Source organism: Amblyraja radiata, unplaced genomic scaffold (genome assembly GCF_010909765.2).
Source record: "Amblyraja radiata isolate CabotCenter1 unplaced genomic scaffold, sAmbRad1.1.pri scaffold_611_ctg1, whole genome shotgun sequence".
Lineage (NCBI taxonomy): Eukaryota > Metazoa > Chordata > Chondrichthyes > Rajiformes > Rajidae > Amblyraja > Amblyraja radiata.
Genome location: NW_022630652.1, coordinates 4926 through 9798, shown reverse-complemented (window position 1 = coordinate 9798; position 4873 = coordinate 4926). Strand labels below are relative to the sequence as shown.

General features: G+C 45.0%; 1 non-coding gene across 1 annotated transcript; it reads left to right on the top strand.

Annotated features, from left to right (window-relative positions):
* Positions 1–1729: 1729 nt before the first annotated feature.
* Positions 1730–1921, top strand: LOC116970183. The gene has a single exon (XR_004411046.1). It is a non-coding gene; the product is annotated as a U2 spliceosomal RNA (small nuclear RNA).
* Positions 1922–4873: the final 2952 nt, after the last annotated feature.

The following is a 4873-nucleotide window of genomic DNA, read 5'->3' as shown; positions in this document are numbered from 1 at the left end:
GGGGGGAGAGAGAGCCGCCTGAGCCGCTGGAGCGGCTCTCGGAGCAGGTGCCTGCGAGACGCGCTGCTAGAGGGGCGCTCTCGCTACTACAAGGCACAAAAGCTCTAGAAGAAGGCGGTAGGAACATTTACTGGGCGCTCCGCTATCCCCATCACCGCGCCGAGCCCAGTCCCGCTAGTACCTGAGCTGCGGGCTGGATGTTCAGCCATCCGAAGAGGCATCCGGCCGGTGGCTTCCGACTTGGCGGAGAGGACGTCTCTCCACCCGCATGGGAGAGAGACAGCCGCCTGAGCCGCTGGAGCGGCTCCTGGAGCAGGAGCTCCTGCGAGACACGATACGTGAGGGGCAGTCTCGCTGGAGGGTTCAGGCATACCCTCCACAGTGCCTAGGCACTGCCCATCGCTTCCTCCTTAGTGTGGTTAGCTTTGGGGTGACCAGTGGCTGGGCTGGTCATGAAGAGGGGTCACTGGCTGAACAATATCGGGAGTATGCTTGAGGTACAGGATCAGGAAGAGCTGCTGGGTGTGGCCGCTATGTGGCTCCACCACTAGCGAGATGGCTTTTCAGTCTCAACTGATGGCCAGCTTACTACCTGTCTTTTCCAAAAAACCTCTCCAAGACAGGTAGCCATGAGGCGTTGGTTTTATTACGCCTCCCCTAAATTGCATTTACTCAAAGTGCCCGCCATTATTGGGGGATACATTGAGCAGCGCATTTTAACCTAAATATTTTAAAAATGCATTTGGTGACGTCAGCTATCATGTCCACCTGCTCATTCCAGAAGGGCAGGGTAGTATGGCAAAACACCTGACCCTACTGTTCAACGGTATACCTCATAATTTCTCAAATGAACTCACAAACCTGCCCTCAATCTATGAAATTAACAGGACTATGAGAACGCCGACCTCACAAGCACAGATCCTGCTACCTGGCACTTACCAAACCAGTCCTAAAAAACTGGACGAAGTGTTCAAACTATTCGGCACAAGAGGGCAGAGTCTGGAATGAGCACCACACTAAACCAGACAGCAGTACCTCTACGTGTCCACCAGGTGCGTCTGCCTCATGGTACTGGTGAAAGCTCGGGGCCTGCATGCCAAACCCGTAGCATTTTAGGCCACGGCCCAGAGCAGGCCCCAGGGAAAATGCGCCACCCCCCAACAAACATCGTCCCTACAAGAACAAGGAACCAGAAACCGAAGAAAACAACAATGAAGACAGATAAAGTATGGTTCCTACCATCACATAAAGGTTAAGGGTTGTACTAACAAGGGGTGGGTGAATCGCGCCTGGTTAGGAAGCTATCACTCTTGGTAGTTATATACCAAAAAAAACTAAAATAAATACAAGGGGAATAGAATTAATATCTTGCCACCAATTCAGCAAGCACCCCAAGGGGTCTACCCTCCCACGATGGTGAATGTCGCACCATCGTTGATAAACCACTTGAGTATTTCACCAGGTATACCCATTCATGGGATTTGTAACTACTACCATGGATCCAAGGATACTTTATGGTAGACATCGACCTTGAAGATGCACACTATTCAGTACCTTCTCATATAAGTTTCGGATATACCGCAATTACCTGGATGGAGTAACCATGATGAGCGTTGCGGCATTTAAGTCAAAGTTATCCAGAATCAACTAGCCCTGACACTTAGAAACATTCCGTCATGGCATGTCTATATATTAACGACAAACTATCCTTGGATACAGCTTTAGCTGCATCGCTTCTCGGCCTTTTGGCTAAGATCAAGTGTAGTATCTGTTCTTATCAGTTTAATAATCTGATACGTCCCTTAACTAGGGACCATATATTAAATTGAATTTTGGAACAGGGAGATGGAATAGGGGCTTGCTCCGTCCACTCCACGCATCGACCCAGTATTGCAGTGCCTCTGGGAACGGTGCACAAAATATATATCCAGATATTTACGTTGACCATCCACAACTTTGTTATCTGGTATTCATTAAGACTATCAGTCATGGTGCATTAACCACCAATCAACTACGTGGCAAAGTAATTGGGATATAGCAGCATTACCAGCTACTGAACTTTGTTCCTTTCCTATGAGCTGAGATACTAGTGTTCAAAACTATCTCCATACCTGTAATATGGGGGCAAATGAATTAATCTGTAGTGTTATCATGGAATTTATCGGCAGGAAGGATTATGGTTGTACACTTCCACCTGTTTTGAGTAACATCTTATGTGTCCTGATGTGTTACCGAGCTTGTAATACTTAATGCCAATATGAATTGACTTAAACATGTTATATATTAACTTACTTAATTCTAGTAAAGCATTTGCTCAGTAATCCACCAAATTTGCATGTTCGTTTATAAGATAACAACATCACAGTGGTGGCATATACCAAACCACTTGGGCGGAGAACATCGATATTAGGTGACAATTTATTAACAATTGGAAACCGTATGTCGTCAAACATGTTTGACCATCAGTAACTCACCTATCAGGTGAGCTAAATACTGTAAACATACATTTAAACCAAAAATGTTTGCTGAAATTACTAAGCAATATGGACACCAGATATCGATTCCTTATATCCAATTAAATCACCACGTACTAACTTACGTCACATGAAACCAATCTCAAGGCAGCGGCAATGGAGACATTCCCGCGTATTGAGGGGTGGGGGGAACCTAATCTCTACGTTTTCCTTTCCTTCTACCTCTTCAATAGGTACTACGGCTTCATCAGTCGGGTACTATGCAAATTACAGTGGACCAAGTCCACAAGCATGGTTCCCAGTGATCCTCGACATGGTCATTAAAAGAATTGCAGAATTGGGAAGACCATTGCTGTGCTTGGATCAGCAGCACTATCAACCTGATGACAGCATTCCGTCGCATATCCTAGGGAACATACCTGAGGAGCATCAAGAAATGGTACACTGTTTTCCAAAACAGGAATTACACATTCAACTATAACAAAACAAAAACAAAAAAACAAAAAATTGTACTGGAGCTCCTGGCAGGTCTTCACCACAATGAAGGACATGTTCTGTCAGCCTACTCAACTTGGGTACCGCTCACTGGTGATCAGATACAGGAGAGGTATATCAATCCATTCCCCAGAAATAGGTACACCCAAATTGGGATGTCAGTGAAATCCTGACATACCTTAAGGATGATCACCAGCCAGGTCACTCACCCTGGAACAGCCTACCCTGAAGATGGACATGCTGGTGGCCTTACATCAACACAAAGAGCCAGCTCTCCCATCTACTGCGATGGGACAACATGGTTATAACACCAGATAGTGTCACATGCCCATTCAAGGGTTGGCCAAACAGAACAGACCAGGAACATCAGGTCCAGTCATGAAATTCCGGGCATACCCACCTGAACCACGTTTTATGTGTCATGACCCACTTAGAGATCGACACAATAAGGAATACCAAGGGAGAGGAAAAAGCCTTATGGGTCAGCCACAGGAAACCTCATGGTCGGGTGACGAGCTAAACTATCTCTAGTGGCTCAAGCAGGTACTGGGAGTTGCTGGAGTAAATACTAACGTGTATAAAATCTTATTCCACCAGGACAGCTTCCACGTCAGTAACTAAGAGGATGGACGAGCCTATGGACCACATCCTGGCTACTGCAGGGTGGTCTAGGGAGTATACGTTCCAAACTTTTATAACAAACCACTGACAGAACCTGTATCGTTTGCAGAAAAAGAATCTGCAAAAAATATATAATTTAAGCCCGGGGGAGCAATTGGTCTTGTTGTTAATAACACCATTATTGTTTTTACAAACAGATTCATGGTTGATTACGATAACATACTTCCTCCCTCGAAGGACTTCGGCAGCGAGTGAAGTATGAACTGTTACACGGTTTGAAATCACAGAGCTTTGAAGTCTTCACGTAGTCACTCACGTGACTCCGAAGTAAAATAGTAAGATTAAACGAGAACTTACCAGTTTGAAGTTTGATCTGTATTTTATGAGGAGTTACGATGAGGGATTACGTGCCCTCCGCTCCCACCCTCATTATATGGATCAAACTAATAAATTGATGTCTCCTTATCTTTACTATGTTTACTTCAAATAACTGTCTATCTGTGATTCCACACCGCTGCTTGGAAGTATGCCGCGCCTGCGCACTGAGCGGGTTCTTCACGTAATCCCTCATCGTAACTCATCATAAAATACAGATCAAACTTCAAACTGGTAAGTTCTCGTTTAATCTTACTATTAAAAAGCACAAAAATAAATCCTCCAGGTAATAATCTGATGACCTGTTACAATAAAATTCAATTATATGTTTAGCGATTGCAAACTACCAACATTATTTTCCACAAAAGCATCAATTAAGGACTTTTCTTACATGAAGCAAGCCAAATTCCAAGTTTTTAGTCTGTTATCACACACCTTCAGACAGGAGTAATGCACCTCCTATACTACAGATGCGTTAAGAACGAACTTCTCATTCAATATATTAAATGTCAATCTAACTTCAGTCTTTAAAAATCTGTTCCACACTCGTTATCATCTCCACAGTTAATCACACTACCAATGGTGACTGGACCCTTATCTATTAATGTACTAAGTTAATGGTCCTCAATTTATTTTCCACGAAGGCTCAGACTTGCAGTTTATAACATGTTAAGTGGGATGGACCTACAAACATTACTTTTAAAAGATACTAGACAAAGTGGGACCCGTTGGGTCCCATTGTCACATGGGAGGCCTGGTCCCCCAACGCAATATTCCACCACTCGCCCGTAGCCCCTAACTGCGCAGGCGTGGCTGACCGGTTCCAGTTGTGACGCTCCTGATCCCCCCTCAACCCCCCCCCCCTTTCCCCATCCACTCTTAGCAGCTCGCCAGCGGTGCAGCCATTC